The sequence below is a fragment of the Arvicola amphibius genome, chromosome X (genome assembly GCF_903992535.2).
Source record: "Arvicola amphibius chromosome X, mArvAmp1.2, whole genome shotgun sequence".
In the NCBI taxonomy this organism is placed as follows: Eukaryota; Metazoa; Chordata; class Mammalia; order Rodentia; family Cricetidae; genus Arvicola; species Arvicola amphibius.
In genome coordinates this window covers 15,882,870-15,902,820 of record NC_052065.1, presented here as the reverse complement: position 1 = coordinate 15,902,820, position 19,951 = coordinate 15,882,870, and the positions used below count along the sequence as shown (strand labels likewise).

Here is a 19,951-nt window from a genome sequence, read left to right as displayed (position 1 = left end):
AAAACCTCAGAAAGCTTAAAGGTAGGCTCTGTTTGTTGGCAGCGAGAAGATGCGTGGCTCCTTTAAGCGAAGACTTCCTGACTCAGCATCAGCAGCAAAAATTGCATGGCTCCTTTAAGAAACAGCTTCTTGGTTTGTGCTGGTAGCACAAATGTCTCTGGTTCTTTTGGGAGGTCCTGTTACAGAGCACTTGAAGGAGGATTGTGGGTAGTATGTTGCAAGTTACTTGGTGGTGGCGTGGGCCATCTGCTTCTCGGAGTGGGGATAGTAAACATGACTTCCAAAGCTGGCAGTAAATGGACCTCTGCCATGTTGGAAAGCTGAGCAGGTTGGAACCAATAGCGAAAGCAGAAGCTCTGGTCCTAGGCATGCCTGCTTAACAGTTTACAACAGTGATCAAAAAAGGATTATGTATATGCAGTAAGGACAGATTCAGACAGAGATAAACCTCTGAACGGGTCACAGTGTGTTTAACAAATGTACGTAGGCTTCAGAAAAATAGAAAATGGGTATAGGCAGTTATAGAAAGAAATAGTAATAAAAGTAAAACTAAGTCTTTAAAGAGGCAGGTTAAAGGACTAAAGATAATAAAATAAATCTTAAAAAGAGTGTGGCGGTTTCTCAGGAAATTCGGGATCAACCTACCCCAGGACCCAGCAATTCCACTATTGGGAATCTACCCAAGAGATGCCCAATCATACAACAAAAGCATATGCTCATCTATGTTCATAGCAGCATTATTTGTAATAGCCAGATCCTGGAAACAACCTAGATGCCCTTCAGTGGAAGAATGGATGAAGAAACTGTGGAATATATACATGTTAGAATACTACTCAGCGGTAAAAAACAATGGCATCTTGAATTTTGCAGGCAAATGGATGGAAATAGAAAACACTATTCTGAGTGAGGTAACCCAGACACAAAAAGATGAACATGGGATGTACTCACTCATAATCGGTTTCTAGCCATAATTAAAGGACATCGAGCCTATAAATTTGGGATCCTTGAGAAGATAATAAGAAGGTGAACTCCCAAAAAAAGATATAGTAATCCTCCTGGATATTGGAAGTAGACACGATCGCCAGGCAAAATTGAGAACTTGAGGGTTGGGCAAGACTGGGCCAAGGGAAGATGGGGAGAGAAAAGTGTGAAGGGGAGAACGGGGGGAGCTCGGAGGAATGGGGTGCTTGGGATATAGGAAGGGTGGATATGGGAGCAGGGAAGCATATATCTTAATTTAAGGAGCTACCTGAGGGTTGTCAAGAGACTTGACCCTAGAGGGGTTCCCAGGTTTCCAGGGAGACGCCCCCAGTTAGTTCCTTGGGCAGCTGAGGAGAGGGAGCCTGAAAAGGCCAGTTCCTATAGCCATACTGATGAATTTCTTGCATATCACCATAGAACCTCCACCTGACGATAGATGAAGAAAATGACCGAGCCCCACATTGGAGCACCGGACTGAGCTCCCAAGGTCCTGATGAGGAGCAGAAGGAGAGAGAACATGAGAAAGAAAGTCAGGACCGTGAGGGAACCTCCAGCTGGCGACAGATGGGGAAGGTGACTGAGCCCCACATTGGAGCACTGGACTGAGCTCCCAAGGTCCTGATGAGGAGCAGAAGGAGCGAGAACATGAGGGAGAAAGTCAGGAACGAGAGGGGTGCGTTCACTCATGGAGACGGTGGGACAGAACTAATGGGAGATCACCAACTCCAGTTGGAATGGGACTGATGGATCATGCGACCAAACCCGTCTCTCTGAATGTGGCCAACAGCGGGGGCTGACTGAGAAGCAAAGGACAATGGCTCTGGGCTCTGATTCCTCTGCATGGACGGGCTCTGTGGGAGCCTTCTCAGCTTGGTCGATCACCTTCCTGGACCTGGGGGGAGTTGGGAGGACCTTGGTTTTAGCATAGAGTGGGGAACCCTGATGGCTCCTTGGCCTTGAGAGGGAGGGAGGGGAGGTATGGGTGGAGGGGAGGGGAGGGAAGGGGGAGAAGGAGGGGAGGGAAGGGGGAGGAGGAGGGGAGGGAGGGGGGAGAAGGAGGGAAGGAGATGGAAATTTATAAATATAAAAAAATAAACCATGAGGAAAAAATAAAAAAAAAGTAATAGAGAAAAAAGTCATGTAAAAATAAAATATACACAGAGAATCTTGATTTTGTATATTATTGTATTTTCTTTGGATTTTTGACTATTAATGAGTTAACTAGTGAAAAACATTTGATTCTGGGGGTTGCTAAGTTTAACTAACAAACATTTTTAAAAGGTATCTTTATTTTTAAAGTTGAGTCTAAGGATATGTTACTTTGGAAAAGAGATTCTGATTTTCTTTCCACAGAACATGAGAACCTGTGGATTCCTTCCAAGTTAATGTAGTTTTATGGAACAAGACCCCCCAAAGGGCTTCATGAATCCCAAAAATGCTTTTCTCAGCAAAGAGCAGGAAGCATTTTGGAGAAAACTATGCACAAATTTCTAAAATAATTATTTATAAATATTTGTTTTCATTTAAAGGGGTTGATTATAAGTGGTTAACGTTCACAGTCAATTTCTAAAAGAATAAGGGAGATATGATATAGATATGAATACTTTGTATTGATATGGATCTTGGTTTATTGATAAAAATATAAGGCTGATTTTGTTACACTGTGTATATGTATTTCTTCTCTTGTTTAAGGTATTGTGTTTGTGCAGTTCATTTAAAAATGTAATTTATAGTTATGAAATACAAATAAATCAATAGCCATCTATAATAATCAGACTTTAAATTATTCAGGTTTTCTAGATATACAGAGAGTACATTTCAATTAGATTATCTTCAACACTTCAAAGATCCACAGAGTCTGGCATTTAAAATGTTTTAAGAACTTAGACTTTTCAGAGAAGAGGAGGGTTAGGGAGAGCTTGGGGGAGTGGGATGGTTGAGATGGAGAAAGGACAGATATGGGAGCAAGGACGAAGATATCTTAATTGAGGGAGCCATTTTGGGGTTGGCAAGAGGCTTGGCTCTGGGGGGGTTCCCAGGATTCCATTGTGATGACCCCAGCTAGGACCCTGGGCAGTGGAGGAGAGGGTGCCTGAACTGGCCTTGTTCTGCAGTCAGATTGATGACTATCTTGAATATCACCATAGAACCTTCGTCTTTCAATGGATAAAGATAGAGACAGAGACCCACACTGGAGCAGTGGACTGAGCTCCCAAGGTCCAGTTGAAGAGCAGATGGAGGGAGAATAAGAGCAAGGAAGTCAGGACTGAGAATGGTTGTCACTCGCGAGTGTGCCTGAGCTAATGAGAGCTCACCAACTTCAGCTGGACTGGGACTGAATGAGCATGCCATCAAACTGGCCCCTCTAAAAGTGGTGGACAATTGGGGCTGTCTGAGGGACCAATGATAATGGCACTGGTATTTGTCTCTACAGCATGTACTGGCTTTTTTGGGATCCTATTCTCTTTGGATACATACCTTCCTAAGCCTGGATGTAGAAGGAGGCCTGGGACTTCCCACAGGGCAGAATCCTTGTCCTCTCTTAGGACTGGAGTGGGTGGGGGTGTGTAGGGGAGATTGAGGGTAGTGGAGGGAGGGGAGGAAGCAGGAATTTTGATTGGTATTATTTAAAAGGTAATAAAAAAAGAGAAAAAAAGAACTTAGACTTTTCTCGACAGTGAGATATATCTGCTTCTGGTAGCACCCATCTACTTCAAAAGGATGATGGGCATTGAAGAGGCTCTTTATGGAGTTTGCTAACCTTGCCTAGACTGCTTGAATTATGCTGTATGAACTAAACAAGCAGCACCCCCAAATGAGTGCTGAACTTGCCAAATAAGATGTAGACTGTTCTTCAGGGTTCCAGTTTCATGAAAGAGTCTTCCAAACGTTCTTCAGGAAACAGAAACAGTCTTTCATACTATGGACCTGAAGGCTGAAGATGGATGCCCCAATGTGACAGAAGAACTTTGGATGACTGTCCAGACAGCAAGATGTCTTTGTCATATCTACAGTTTTGGAAATTGCTTACGAGGCACTTCCTGTTTATTTAGGTAGTATTATAGCCTTCTGGGGTCTTTGATGGAGTTGAAGATGACAGTTATAGGTGTTTTCCTTAGTTATGAAAAAAGATAAATTAGATATGAAGCTTTAGACTTACAAAGAAATATTGTAACTATAATTTTGTTGATACCTGTTTTGTTATATGTAATTTTACTATGTTACTGTTAAAACCTTCCTTTTTATTTAGACAGAAACATGGAGATGATGTGGGATTCCCCTCTGTATGCTGTGAATATGTTTCATTACCATTGCTTAATAAAGAAACTACTTTGGCCTATGGCATGGCAGAATACAAAAAGGCAGGAAATCCAAGCAGAGATAGAGGAGGAAAGAAGGTGGGTCTGGGAGATGCCACATAGATGCTGAATGAGAAAGATGCTAGAATCTTACCAGTAAGCTACAACATTGTGGTGATACACAGATTAATATGAGTGGGTTAATTTAAGAGATAAGAGCTAGCTAGAAATATGCCAGAGCCATTGGCCAAACAGTATTGTAATTAATATAGTTTTGTGTGATTATTTGGGTCTGTGTGGCTGGGAAACAAAAGTAGATTCTCAGTTTACATTGAAATAAGTTATTCTTCACCTTGGATGAGTGGGAAGGCACCCTGAGTGCAGAAAACAGTTAACCCTATTGCATGATGTGTTCTTCCTTTCAGCTCTTACTGAGTAGTCAGAAGGGCTTTCTATAATGTAGGCATCACCTTTTCCTCTGATGATGATATTTTCCTTTCCAAACCAAAAAACTGTCATAGTTTTGTCCTGTGATTGTAAAGCTTATCGTGTGTGTGACTTTGCAGGCAAACTTGCTTGTTGATGAATTTCTACTCTATTTGTCTAGTCTGCATGGGGGTAGTTTGCTAGATTTTGGGTGAGGGTGGGAATAGTTGCAATAGTGTGACTTTGGTGGAGGACATGTGTCACTGGTGGTAGGCTTTGGGGTTTCAAGTACCCAAGCCAGGCCCAGTATCACTGTATTTTCCTGCTGCCCGCTGATTTAGATGTAGAACTCTCAGCTTCTTTCCCACCACCATGTCTGCCTACATGCCATTATGCTCCTGCTGTGATGATAGTGGACTAAACCTCGGAACTGAAGCCAACCCCTATTCAATGTTTTCCTTTATAAAAGTTTTATTAATGTTGTCTCTTCACAGCAGTAGAACACTAAGTATGATAGTGGGACATGAGGTTTACTGATCTAGCATGGATACTATCGTTGTATCTTCATTATGGGTGTAAAAGGCAGGCATGACCCTTCATGGTTGCAACCTCAGAACTGAAAGAATGGGAACACATAGCCCATCTAATCTTGGTATTCAAGGTAGCCTGAACTGTGAACCACAGGTTCAGAGGGAGAAAATGAAGTAGAGAAACTACATAGGAGGGCAGTGCCATGCCAATCTTTGTGTGCACATGTAGCCATAATGGATAGCTCACTCTTTACACACACATGCACAAGCAGGCATAACGATACATGTGTATGAAGATATCATGAGGACTCACACAACTCTCAATTTTAACCTAATATTAATTTATAAGAAGGAAGCAAGTAATTCCCTTGTTAAATCAAGTAAAATTAAAAGGAGAGAAAGATTGATTGTGGGGCACATGGGCTTCTCTGTCAGAAAAGTGGACCTTGTCTCTATGTGAAAGGCAAAGTTGGGAGTTCTGATCTCTAGAAGTAAACCCTAGAGACTTGGGGCAGGTGGTCATTGCTTTCTCATGTAACCAACATAGGAGACAATATCTTACCACAGTTACTTAGAAATTAAGTGGAGAATCAAATGCATGGGTTTTCCTACTACAGATCAATTCTTTCCTACTATTGATTGGAAATCAAGCAGTAAATATCTTTCAAATGTTTGAGGAAAAAGGCGCACAGAAGTGTGTTTCTAAACTCTAATATTACCTTCATAAAGTATTGAGTATTTGTGATATTATTACAGAGAAATGGGAAGATAGACAAGCTATGGTAGAGACTGAGGTGAGGGATTGAGATGGGGAGTGTCAGTATTCAGATCATCTCTTTAGATGAAGAACTGCAAACCTGGTTGGAATAATGCAATTTAGGTCAACAGATCCTGTGATAGCCAGTGCCAGGAACATCAACGATGCTAATGTAGGCAGGCTAATTCAAGAACCACCTCTCCATTGTGAAATACTTCTTGGAATACAACCCTAGGGTAGTACTTCCCATTCTTACCTTGCTTGCTTCACCCACTTTCCTTGAGAATTCGAGGGCACTCCAGTTGTTTGATCCTTCAGAGTTGGCTGAATCAAGCCATTTGGTTTTTTTCCTGGAGAACCACTTCCTGATCCCTTCTTGTCTGAGGTAGTTTCTCTCTGATGTAGCACAGTTAATAAAAACCCAGAGACAGAAATTTGGGTCCAACCTGAAGTTCAGAAAAGAGAAAGAGCCAGCCACTGGCTCTTACCTCTAACTCAGACCAAAATGGCAATCCTGCCTCCAGGAATCTCAGAATGAGACTGTGTGTGAGAGCTGTCTCCCTGTGCCCCCACCCCATTTTATAATCCTGTGTAGGACTGAGATTAAGGGCATGCACCACTACCACCCGGTTTCTATTGCAAACTGGCATGGCTACCGGGATTAAAAGTGTGTGTCATTGTGGTTACTGATATCGAAGGTATGTGTCACCATTGTCTGGTCTGTATGGCTGGCCAGTATAGCTGTTTTACTTTTCCGAGCTTCAGGTAAACTTCATTTATTAAAATACAAATGAAATGCCACTACACTCTGAGATATATACCAAGTTAAATTTGAGCAGATAGATCTCCAAGAGCCTGTGTATAAATGGAGGTTTTGCTGTCCTTGCCCTGTCCCACAGCCACTTCTAAATCACTCAGAAGCTTAATATTAATTATAAACTGTTTGGCCAATAATTCAGTGTGGAGGCCCCAAAATGTGATCCTATTTCCACCTTGCCTGAAGGTCAGAGAGCTTTGGCTTGCTCAAAGTTGTTGGCAACAAGTGTGGCTACACACCCTGACTTAGCGTGTGGTCACTAGGTCTTTTGAACATTAAGATGGTCCATACAGATAGATCCATTCCACCCTGACCAAATGTCAGAGAATTCTAGCACATTTCTGTTCCTTCATTTGAGTTAGGACGTTTGAACTAGAAAGTGGCTGCCTTCAGGATTCTTGCTCCAGGGTGGGTTCACTGCTAAACAACAGAATACTTTTTTCAAGAATTAATGACTTGATGTCTCAAAGTATTGAAGCAAGTAAGTGCTCTAGTTGTTCTTTGTATCATGTTAAAGCAGTGTTTTGTCTTCTTCCCCCTGTTATATTGGGGTATAATAGTGTATGGAAAATGAAACATGGGCAGACTCAGAAGTCAGAATTCTGCATTCAGGAGTTTTCCCCCCAGTACTATCTTATGTCTCTGTGATTCTTTCTTAGCTCTCCTCCTCCCACCTAACTTTTCTGAGTCTCATGATCCTACCCTGGAACATACGAACCTGCCTTGGCTAGGACTGCAGCAGTAGTTACCCCAGCTCCTGACAGTTCAGGCTTATTTCTAACTAGCTCTTACATTGATATTAACTCATTTCTGTTAATTTATATATTGCCATGTGGCTATCTCTTTTATTGGTCTCCTGGCATGTTGTTTCTTGGGGAGCTGCTGGCATCTCTCTATGTTTATCTTTCTTCTCCTGTGTCTCTGCTTGGAATACCAGCCTGGCTCTATCCTGCCTTACCATAGGTCAAACAGCTTCTCTATTAAACAATGAGAAGAATAAATATTCACAGCATTTAGAAGGGTTATCCTACAACACTTGTCATTTTCTGTCTAATTAAAAAGGAAGATTTCAACTTTAACATAGAAAATTGCAGATAATTAATGTTATTAAGTAGGAATTACTGTTCCTCGTAATTTGTATTTAGTCTATTTGTATTTGACAAAATTAAACAAAATATTTAATTATCTATCCTATCTTTGTGAGTTTAAAGTTTTATATCTTATCTCCATTTTATCATAACTAAGAAAAACTATAATTATAGCTATAAAGTCTTCAACTCCATTGGAGGCCTGGGAAGGAAATATTAGGTGAGTAAGCAGGAAGTGCAAGAAAGCAACTTCCAAAAAGTGTGAGAAATAACAGAAACATATGACTGCCTGGGCAGTCACCCAAGGTTCCTCTGTAACATTGGCACATCCATCTTTGGACTATAGGCCTAGCATATCTGACAGACTTTTCTGTGAAGGTCAGCATTCACCTTTCATGGGTCCTCCTGGTCTAGTTTAGAGAGTAACGGTCAGCAATTGAGGCAATAGCAGTTTCTTTGCACACATGGTTAGCTTTTCTCACTAAGAGGTCAGACTCCACACCGAGTTTCTTTGATGTCCATCATCTTCACTGGAATACATTGGTGCTGCCAAAAGTAGAGGTGTCTTACTGTCATGAAAAGTATCCTACTAAAAAAAAACAAAAAACAAAAAAGTATCCTACTAAAACATCTTAAATGCCATATTTTGTAGGTCTTTGAAATGTTTGAAGAATACCTATCTGAAATATATCTTTGTATATCTAGAAAAACTAACTGATATGACTTTAAGTTTGATTATTAGAGATAACTAAGTCTGCAGATTTCTATTTAATTATGTATTACATTTTCAATTGAGTTGTATAAATACAGTATCCTAAGCAAGTGTAGAAATATACATATAGTATAACAAAATTAACCTTAAATTTATTTCATGAACTAAAATCCAGGCCAATGTAAAATATTGTGAGATTAACAATTGCTTTTTAGATTAAGGAATATTTAATAATCTACCCTTTCCTCCATTTCTATATCATATAACCCTTTCTTCTTTTAGAAAGGGATTGACTATGATCAATAACAATTTGTAGCCAACCCTCTGGAAATGAAAACAAACATTTGTAAACAATATTTTGGGAATGTGGGCATAGTTCTCTAGACTACTTCCTGCTGATGGCTGGGCATCAATCTTTGAAGGACCTAGAGAAAATTTAAGAAATTTATTAAGTCTTGATGGGAGTCATCTGTGAGGCTGCATCATCTCAGCAGCCCTGAAACTGTTTTAGATGAGGGGAAATGCTGTGAGATAACCCTTTTGTATGAGGTGAATATGTTTTATTCCCATTGGTTAAAATGTGGCCCATAGCAAGGTAGGATGGAACCAAGCAGAAAAGCTAAACTGAAAACACAAGAAAAGAAAAGGGCAGAGTCTGGGCAGAAACCAGTGTGCTTTGCAGCAGGAAGATGTACGAGACCACAGGTAAAGCCACAAGTCATGTGCCAACACATAGATGAATAGAAATGGGTTAGTTTAAGTTGTAAGAAGTAGTCATAAGCCTTAGCTAACAGGCCACACAGTTTGTAATTAATTAATTAGCTTCTGTGTGATTATTTTGGGACTGGGCAGCCTGGAAACAAACCACTGCCTCCTTTTATACCTGGATAGACCACCCAAGTGCTTTTTGCCTTTCTTGTGGTTTCAGTTATCCTCCAACCTTAATATTGGACTTTTAGGTAAAATTTTTTCTTGGCATTCTGCCATGGAACCCCCAAACTATAACCATCTGATGGCTAAAAGACTTCTGGGTTTGCCTGTTTCTGATGGAAACACTACTCCTCTTCTTTGTTAAGAAATTTCAGTATCAACCATATGTCCTGAGATTTCCTCTATCTAGGGTAACACCAAATACCCTCAGCGTGAAGGACTAATTTTGCCACATTATCTCTGTGATAAAGCTACAATCTTCAAGTTCCCAGAGACCCCCAAAGTGTATTATCAAATATGTTCCCAGAGTTTTGGGAATCATCAGACTGATGGATCTTGAAACACTCCACAATCCTTTGGCATGAATCTGGCCTGGCAGAATCAGAGATCATAACTCTCTATGCCACAATTATTCTGCAAACAGCCAATTAAGAGTCTTGAAATCCACTTCAATTAATAGATCTACTTTTCTTCCTTATAGTGGAGACAGAGAGCAGAGAAAGACCATCCTCCCATTGAATTTGCATCCATCAACTCAAACCTTTTCCCTCAGAACAGGAGTATACACACACACACAGACACACACAGACACACACACACACACACACTCACACACACACACAAACACACTCACACACATACACACACTCAAACATACACACTCTCACAAACAAAAACACACTCACACACATAGACACACTCAAACATACACACTTACACATACACACACTTCACATGGAGTAAGACTCTGTAGCACAACTGTAGTGTAAGATATCCAATATCTTGCCTTAGGAGAATCCTTTAACCCAGCATTTCCCTGTTCACTTACCATCATAGACCTCTTTCCTTCCTAGCTCTTGCTTCTTTGATCTCTCTCTCTCTCTCTTGCTATATCTCTCAACAGAAAAAATCAAATTACACAACTCTTGGACATGGATAGAAGTTTCAATATGCACCCAGAAATGCATGCAATTTCTAGTGTTGACTAATTGTTTTACATAACACATTAAATGTTTACTAATTGTTTTACATAACACATTAAAGTTTACATAACACATTAAAAGTTTACCCAAAAATCACTGACTTATTCTAATCTTTTGAAGTGCAATATTGCAGCTTTCTCTGGATTATAGGATTATGTTGTGGATAACAGGAATTGTCCTTACCCAGGATGATCTGGTCTCCTAAACCCACAGGCATCTCTCAATGTGTAGGCAGCATAGAGACCAGGTGAGGCTGCCTTCGTGGTCTAGCAGAGGGTTTTCTTAGGATGCTGGCTCTGCTACGGGGCCGAAGGAGAATGTGAAGCCTTGGTAGGGCAGGAGAAAGAGTTGAAGACTGTGTGAGCAGCAGTGGGAATTCATTGGCATTTCTTTTTTTCTGTCATTTCCTCAGCCTCAGACAGAAAGGAAGTTATGATGAGAAGAATGTAGTGATCATTCAGGATCACAAGCAAAGCCCTGGACTCTTGAATATAAATGTTATAATAAATGAAATGAATATTTCCCACAGTAAGGCATTAAGGGTTAGTGTTCTTCCTGTGTGCCAAGCACACCCTCAAAGCTGCTTCTCTGTTCTCTTCAGAATCATTTAATTTTCTCTTACTGATATGTGTGTGTTGGCCTGTGCATGTTTAAGCCATGTGTAATTGCATGTGGTGTCAGGGGAGGACATACAGAAGTCATAAGATGGCCCTGGGGTCCTCAGAGACGATGGAGTTTCAGCTGGTTGGGAGCTGTCTGGTGAAAATGATGAGTTCCCACTCAGGTCCTCTGGAAGGGCAGAAAGCACTTTGCATTGCTGAGTCATCTCTGCAGCTCTCCAAACCTTGCTCTGACCATCTGAAGAAAATGTGTTAGTGCTGTTTGTTCTCATTGCAAATACATCAGAATTGTTCTGTGTTGTACATCGTAGGCGTTGCTCTCACCGTTTGCAGAGCACTCTACTGAATGCCGAGCGCCCTATTGACATTTCTTTTCATACTTGCTTTGAAACAGTCTGTTCCTACTGCTCTATCTCTGCGTCATGCACTATCTAAACAATTATTAGTGTGGGCCAGACTGTGCAATTGCCCTTCTGCCTTGAACTCTGTGAGCATTATGCTTTCTCTGTGGTAAGGAGCCTCTCGGTTTCTTTTCTTTACCGTATGACAATAACGTTAGTCATTCATATTTCACTGAACAAGGCATACCTGTAACGCATGTTGCTATCTGTTTTCTTGACCTATCTTAGAGCTCATATACTGTGACTCATTTTCTGTAATGAAGTTCATTACCCATCTCTTGTCCAAATGTGGGCATTGCTATTTTGTAATTTCAGATAATTTTATATGCACTTGCATGCACACACACACACACAATACACACACACATACACACACAGAGAGAGACAGAGAGAAAGAGAGAAAGAGAGAGAGAGAGAGTGTGTGTGTGTGTGTGTGTGTGTGTGTGTGTGAGAGAGAGAGAGAGAGAGAGAGAGAGAGAGAGAGAGAGAGAGAGAGAGAGAGAGAGAGAGATATCAACTTTCTGCAGGTATTGCCAGTCTTCCTCCACAGAAAGGCATCTGGGCTACCCCTCTTGCTGTGTTTACTAGTCAGCACATGCTGCACAGGAGAAACTCCCATTCTTCCCTGACCCTGCATCAGCCAATGACACGTACAAACTCTTTGTAAAAGTTGTAAAAGTCCCCCTGGTTATTGTTTCTTGTATATCAACTTGACACAAGCTACGGTCATTTTGGAAAAAGGAATCTTAGTTGACAAAAAGTTTCTGTTTAGGTCTAGCCTTTTGGCAAGTCTGTAGATCTTTCTATTAATTGACGAGTCCAGCATACTAGGGGCAGTGCTACCCTTGTGCATTGGTCCTGAATGCTGTAAGAAATCACCCTGTGCACGCTCTCAAGCTGATAAGCTCCACTCCTCAACGGCCTCTTCATCAGTTCCCTCCTCCAGGTTCCTACCTTAAGTTTCTGCCCTGACTTTCATGAATGACAGAATACAAGTTTTAAGATGAAACAAACCCTTTCTTCTCCAAGCTGCTTTTGATGGTGTTTTTTTTTTAAAACACAGCAATAAAACCCCAATTAAAACACTTTCATTTATTCTTTAGCAGGGAGATTTGTTTGTGAGAATATCATTTTTGGCAAAATTTTGGTAACTAAATTGATTCATAAAAGTTGTTAGGTATTTAATCAAGCAAAAAAAAAGTAGACATGAATTGTGTTCTGATCAAGGTCCTAGGTTCTGAAGTGGTAGGGTTGTGTTAGCAAGGACAAAGGTGACTAATGTTCCTGCCAGTGTAGAGCTGCTGAGATTGAGGAAGTTTTCAGCTTTCATGTGGGTTAATATCATACTTTTAACAGGATTTGACAGCAGGTGGTCTCGTCCTTGTCCTTTGTTGTCAGAATGATGTTCTGGATCAGGAAGGGAAAGAGGTCCTTTGGCATTTGTGGAACCATAGAGAAAGCCATCACCTTGTAATGTGATGGAATCTGAAAGGACGTGAGTGAAGGGGCCATGTGGCTGAGAGGAAGAAAAATATTCAGAAAAAAGTGTTGGAACCAGTAGTGGGAATTTCCTGAGTGCCCAGGTATGATGCAAACCATTAGGTATTTCACAACCAAGGGCTTGAGGACAGGCTTTTGTATGGTCACTAGGGTTGGGGCAGTCCTCTTCCAGTATATATATGAAGCCGTCAGCTCTGGGCAAGTAAGAAGAGGGAGAGGACTCTATTTTGGATCATACCATTGTATGTTGAAATAAAGTAAAGCCAGCCTTATTTAGATGACGTGTACCTCAACATTAGAGGACCCTCTTTTGTGTTCAAAGCCTTGGTCTTGATCTCTATCACTGAACAAAGAAACATTACCAGTAATCTTGAGAGAACATACTCAGCTGGAGTCACTAGTGGAGCAGACTAGACTTGCACTCTTAGGTCACCCAGCCTTGGAAGGTAGAAAATTGGTTTTCTCCCCCTTGTATTCATGGGAGCTAGAGACCCTTGTAGATGTGAGGCATGTTGTAGGTCTCCAGGACTTATCACCCACAGGAATCAAAGAATTTAGAATTCATTCTGATGTCAGGAATATTGAAGAGGCCATACTCTGTGTGTGTGTGTGTGTGTGTGTGTGTGTGTGTGTGTGTCTGTCTGTCTGGACATAACTGAATTTAGTAGGATCTGATTCACACATCTCTTCACAAGACATGAGATCATTTCCTAAGAGGGGGATGCTCAGAATGTGGGGAGCAGGGTGAGGAGATAACAGTATGAAATGTGGCAGCCAGGTAGGGGAGATAGAGATGGCAAAAATGAATATTGGTATGTCCTCACTCATAAATGGATACTAGTCATAAACAAAGGCCATTGACCCTATAGTTCATGATCCTAGAAAAGCTGACTAATTAGGTGAACCCAAAGAAAAACATATGTAGACCCACTTGGAAATTGGAAAGAGACAAGATCGCTGACAAAATTTGGGAGCATCTGGATTGGGTTTAGAAGGAAGGGGAGTAGGGGAAATGGAGGGAAGAAGTTGAGTAGAACTTGAGGGAACGGGTTAGTTGAGATGGAGGAAGAACAGATATGAGAACAAGGAAAGGATATCATGATGGATGGAGCTATTATGGGGTTAGCAAGAAACCTGGCTCTACAAAATTCCCAGGGATAGCCAAAAATGACCCTGGCTATGACCCTAAGCAGTAGAGGAGAGTGTGCCTGAACTGGCCTTGCCAGGTAATCAGACTGACAATTATCTTAAATATCACTGCAGAACCTTTGTCCAGCAGTAGTTGGAAACAGAGGCAGAGACCCACATCGGAGCACTGGACTGAGCTCCTAAGGTCCAGTTGAAGTGTAGAAGGAATGAGAATATGAACAAAGAGGTAAAGTCCACGAAGAGTTCATCTACTCAAACAGTTTACCTGAGCTAATGGGAGCTCACCATCTTCAATTGGATGGGAAGAACAAACATAGGACCAAACTAGTTTCTCTGATTTTGGTTGACAGTTGGAGCAGACTGAGGGGCCACTGACAGTGGCACTGGGATTTGTCTCTACTACATGTACTGGCTTATTGGGATCCTAGTCTCTTTAGATTTATACGTTGTTCAGCCTACACATTGTAGGGAAAGCCTTGGACCTTCCACAAAGCATAGTGCCTTACCTTATTTTAGGATTAGAGGTAGGTGGGGTGGGAGGGTGTGTGTAAGTTATGGGAGATTGAGAGAGAGTGGGAATTTGGATTGGTATTTTTTAACTAAATAAAAATATATAATTGATAGAAGAAACTGTGGATATTTCTGGTAAAAGAGTAGAATTTTAATCTATGCACATACTTCTTTTTCTGTGTTCTATGTGCGTGGGTGTCCTCTGTGACCACCATGCCCAGCAGTGAGGTAAGAAGGAATTCTGGTTCAACCGGACTCAATAGCCAGTCCTCATTCAAACTTTGAGAGTCTGACCTTGGGCAGTGTACTTTAAACATATTCCAACACTGCACAAATTTGGAAAAAAGTTTTCTGGTGTTAATTAACTTGATCTCGTGTTTAGGACACGATTATTTTGAAACACTTTTCTCAGTGCATGTGACCTCTTCCGAAAAGATTGACAGAGAAACGATAGCAGGAGAGAGATACACAAAAGAGTCTGGGAAGCCAGGTATGGCCTGGTCTTACACATGGCACAGAGGTCACCAGACCCATAAACCAGATCCATTCCCAGAGTCTTCTGGGCATAAAAAGATTCTACATCTCTTTCTCTTAAGAGACATCACAGAGGCTGCCGCCGCCCGAGTCGGAGGAGGGAGAGACCAGTGAGAAAATGGAGGTGGTGGCTGCTGAGGTGGCAACCACTGCGTCCCTGAGGGGAGCTGGTCGGTGGCCATGAGGCCCAGGTGAAACCTCCTGAGCCCCTGTCCACCCCTGCCCCACCTCTTGTGCAGCCCTGGCCGCTGCCAGCTCCAGTGCTCCTGCTGCAGGCAGGGGGAAACTCGGCGGTGTCTCAGCTTATCCCAGGCTAGGAGGTGCAGGTCAAGCTGGAGCACAACATCGAGGATGCGAGGATGCGCTCTTCGTGTCGTTCCACTTCGGGGAGAAGCCCTTCTCCCGGGTCTTCATGGACCTGTCTAAAAGAGACCATGAACGCATGGTGCAATAGCCCTACTTTTGGTGGGAAAAATATACAGCCATTCTGGTGGAGCAGTTTGGGCCCCATGAGATCCCTGTTACAGTATTTCCCAAAAGGGAATATAAGGATAAACCGGATGCCATGCAGCTCCAAAGTAACACATTCCAAGAAGGGATAGAAGTCAAGAAGCGAACTGTGTTGTTCCTGATAACCTTTCTCCAGTCCCTCCTCCTGAGCGCCTGTGGACTTCTAAGCCACCTCCTCTCTTCCACGAAGGAGCACCTTATCCTCCCCCGTTGTTTTTCAGGGACACATATAACCAGTCCATACCTTAGTCACCTCCTCGGAAAATTAAGCGACTCAAACGTAAAATGTAAAGGGAAGAACCCACTTGAATAATGAATGCGATTAAGCTAAGGCCCTGGCAAGTCCTGTGTGATAAGTGTAAAAACAGTGTTGTTGCAGAAAAGAAGGAAGTCACGAAAAGTAGCAGTGACTCTTCTAGGTATGAAGATAAAAAACGGAGAAATGACAGTGTAGCTACTGTGAACAAAAAACTGAAAACTGCCCATAAAGTGGACGGGAAAAACCAAAATGAAAGCCAGAGAAAAAACGCTGTGGTGAGGGTTTCCAATATCGCTCACAGCTCAGGAAAACAGGTCAAAAGCTCAGTTAAGTACCAAGAAAGTGCTCCAGAGCAAGAACATGGATCACACAAAAGCTCGGGAAGTATTGAAAGTTGCCAAAGAAAAGGCACAGAAGAAGCAGAGTGAAACCTCTACTTCCCAAAACACCCACCCGAAAGTCCATTTCACACGGCGCTATCAGAATCCCAGCTCAGGTTCCCTCCCACGTCGAGTGCGTTTAAAACCGCAGAGGTACAGGAATGAAGAAAATGACTCTTCTCTGAGGACAGGACTGGAGTGAATTTGGAGTGGCGAGCTGGCCCCTAAGCCACAGTCTCGTTGTACCTCCAACCGCTCAGCAGCACAAAGGCATTAACAGACTGCTGGTTTCTTGGATGTGTGACACTTTGACAGAGCAAGAGCATCAGGACTGGCTAAGATGGGAGTTTTTAGCTGCACTAAGAAGTAAATGTTAAAGCAGTGGCTAAGCCAGTCATCTGTACAGGGCGCTGGCAGAGTAGACTGAATGGAAGAAAGGGTATTAGGGAATTTTTATGTGTATAAAAGAAACAAACTGCTGCAATCAATTATGCATGAGGTGAGGAGAAACGTGGTGTGAACACACTGTGAAGGATGCTCTGAGTGCAATGCGGAAGAATCACTGACGATAGCTTCTTTTGAATGTGAACAGTAGTTTGGACAGGCCTACCAGGCATGGGATGGTTTGGTTTGCATACTTAACCTTTTTGTTTTCTCCAAGGATTATGTTTATCAGTTCAGAAGTGAGCTGAAGTGTGTTTAAATGGCGCTCCTGTGAAACAGCAATAGCCACAGGTGCTAAGGCCACTGTTTCCTTCAGGTGCCCACGGAAACAAGAAGAAGATGATCTGACATCCTGCTGAAAGGATGGTTAAGTGCCCCGTCCCACCCACAAGTAAAATGTGGATCTTCTCTTTCTTTTAATAAAACAGGGCTGTATTATCTTGAATATATGTTTTCTTGTTAGAGCATATTAAGATGTATTTATTTGCCACTAGTATTTAACATTTTGTACACATTTTCATAACTACATCTTACCTTTTCATATTTTGACTCTCAAATGATTAGGCTAGTGTTGACCTTGGAATGAAATCATACACGCCCTAGAACTAGCTCATAATTCTCCTGAGCTGGACAGGCTTTGGTTATCACATGTCCCCTCCTGAGTGGTGCTGTTCAGAAAGCGTGACAGCATCAGTGTTGATCTGGACCTCTTTCCCCAGAAGAAAGCCCCTACTTCTCAGTTCAGGACATTCTTGCAGGTGTCAGGGAAGACTTAGCCCTGGGGGACAAGAGGCAGAAACAGGTCCTTCAAAACAGCCTAAACGTTTGGTGCATGGAACATGAATTCTAAATAAAGACCACAGATTTTCCTTGTCTTTGTTTACATATATACACACTTTAATACCAGCACCCGGGAGGGAGAGGCAGGAGGATCTCTGTGAGTTTGAGGCCAGCCTGGTCTACAAGAGCTACTTCCAGGAAAGGCACCAAAATCTACAGAGAAATCCTGTCTCAAAAATCCAATAAACAAACAAACAAACAAACAAAATTGAGAACACATGAGAAAATCAGATGGACCTTTTAGTACTACATTTTTAAAGCATTTTATATTTGATGGTGCTGTAATTTTAGTAATAAAACTGAAGATTTTTTAGTGGCAATACTGATTCATTTCTTAAACCAGAAAGATAACACCATATTGATTACTTACCAAAAAAAAAAAAAAAGAAAAAGAAAAAAATGCCAAAAGAAAAGAAACTAACTCCAAATCTCATTCAAACAAACACAACAGATTAGCGAGCACTTGGCTCAAGAGTTCACTTTCTGTGTGGGTGAGATTATCCAACAGCCCATTGCTCAGGATTAGTGCTCTGGGTGGGATTTTTAGATTGTTTAATATACCTGACTGTGATTAGCTATATAACTCAAGAAGAAAAGCCGTGTAGTCTGGAGTCTAGTGAGCTTAATTCAGATCCTAACACACTGCAAGTTCTGGCAAGTCCTGACTGCATTTAACAAGTGATCTTTTTAAATCCTCATCATGACGTCATCGTATCACATGGGCTCAGGAACTATAACAGCAAGGAGCTGCTGAGAAGGCTTGAAGCACAGCTCCAGGCTCTGGGGACAGTCTTGTCTTAGACCCCAACACCAGCAGTAACTTTTATGCTCACTCAGGAACCAGGTGTCTCCCAAGCCATGTGAAATATGCATGGGTTGTATCAGGAAACATTTGAGCTTTAGAAATCTTTATTTGTAGAGTGATGGAATTGACCAAAAAGTATTATTAAGAAGGCTAAAGCACTGGGAGAGATCAGTTTTAATCTACACATCATTTTTCCTCATGACAAATCCTTAAAGGCATTTTATTACAAACTAGATTATCATAAGAAAACACTTGGTGGTATTTAAAATCTAGACCTACCATGTTACAACTTCATTTTTATTGCTTTAGTTGCTTAATATATTTTTTTTAGCTTTTAAAGCATAGCCTATTTATTCAGCGTCTCTTTATGATCACTCCACCAATTTATTATCCAGGCAGTAACTCACTCCGCATGGCTGAGAGCTGGCTGCTCACCCTTCGTAGTTAGGAGGAAGGCATCTTTTGCTGCATGGATGGAGGAAGTCTCAGCCTCCTGGAACTCGGTGACAAGGGGATCTGGAAGATGGTCCTGAGCCTAGGAGACATGTGGGCATGCGGACACACTGTTTGCTGGGAGCGACCTGCCTGTCACCTTTCCTCTGACCCTGGTGGCCATCTTCCTCCTGGTCCTTTGGAAATCCCTTCTGACCTGGGACATAGGGAAACTTTTATTTATTCAGAATCTTTTATCCACAGCCTATGTGCTGATCCCTGTGGACCTCACGGCAATGCTTCCTTGAAGTACCTAAGAGACTGGGTATGATGGTGTGCACCTATAATTGCAACACCCAGGAAACAGGCAGGATGATTGCATGTTGGAATCTAGCCTGCTATACATAGTAAATTTAAAGCCAGCATGGGCTTTTCCTCTTAGTGTTTGTCTTACCCATAAATCCCACAGCCAGCCATTTCTGCCCCTACCCCATCCAGAGACTGAAGCACCACTGAGAAGCCCCTCCCTAGTTGCTTAATATTTAAGCTCTGCTCCACGCTACCTTGTCTGTATTTCAAATCCTCACAGGCCCCTTTCATTTGTAGACTTGAATGACACCTTGTTCTCACCTTCCATCTGCTCAGAGTTAAATGTTAAAGAATGTTGTGTAACGTCATCCAATTAAGTCTTTGATTTTTTATTTTAAAAAGAGACATCACAGCACACTTAACATTTTTACTTTCTTCTGTGTTTATCTGTGAGCATAAGTGTCTCTGTGCCCCCAATAGTTCTTGATTCTTTACCTCTGAGATATAGTATAGCTCTTAGGTAAAGCTGACAAAAAACCTTGATCAGAAAGGATACTGCTACTCCAAGCCCTTACGTAGTTCTGGGCTACAGTCTATAGTGTCCTGCTCTATGTGTGTATTTTTTTGTGTGATGTGTTCTTAGGTAAAGTGGATGCGATGATTGCCACAGGTGGAATGGTCTCCCTGATTTCAGTGGTTAAGGTACAGGATAGATGGCTTGCCTACAGTGGATGG

The 19,951-nt window shown here is 41.8% G+C and overlaps 1 pseudogene; it reads left to right on the top strand.

Annotated features, from left to right (window-relative positions):
• Positions 1 to 9,210: 9,210 nt before the first annotated feature.
• LOC119804967 lies at positions 9,211 to 16,663 on the top strand (annotated as a pseudogene).
• Positions 16,664 to 19,951: the final 3,288 nt, after the last annotated feature.